This window comes from Rhagoletis pomonella, unplaced genomic scaffold (genome assembly GCF_013731165.1).
Source record: "Rhagoletis pomonella isolate Grant_MI unplaced genomic scaffold, Rhpom_1.0 Rhpom_scaffold_00003, whole genome shotgun sequence".
Lineage (NCBI taxonomy): Eukaryota > Metazoa > Arthropoda > Insecta > Diptera > Tephritidae > Rhagoletis > Rhagoletis pomonella.
Genome location: NW_023458557.1, coordinates 18384150 through 18384704, shown reverse-complemented (window position 1 = coordinate 18384704; position 555 = coordinate 18384150).

Here is a 555-nt window from a genome sequence, read left to right as displayed (position 1 = left end):
ATTTCTTTGCCAGCTTGGAAAATATAGGCTTATTTTTACTTAAACGTGATATAAAGCTCATTAAAATGTTCTGTAATGTCTTGTTGTAAGTTTGTTATCATAGTTCTTCGTATTTTTATTGTCCACTAAACGTGAGTGGCTTCAATTTAAAAAGTTCTAGTACAAAGAATTTCTTTGTTTTGAATTTGTTTGTTAATTGTTTTTAATTTTTAAAATTCATACTTTTGACATGTATGTATGTGAATGGCGGAGTTGCCGCTTTCCTCCTTTTCGGTGGGTTTTTATATTAAAAAGGCATCAAAATGGGAAAACCCCCCCTTGGTATCTCTGCATCTGTTAAACTTTTTATGGGAAGATGTATGAAAATTCAACTTGCTATAATTTCATATGCTTAACAGTATCACAACAGTATGTTTACAGTATCTCCCCATAACTTGTCATATGAAAAAATTTATTATATGCATCCCACTCCATATCATTGAATTCCTCATTAGAACATGTAGTAGCTCTATTTTAGCGTATCAACAGTTCATATGGCTTCATACCATGTAAATG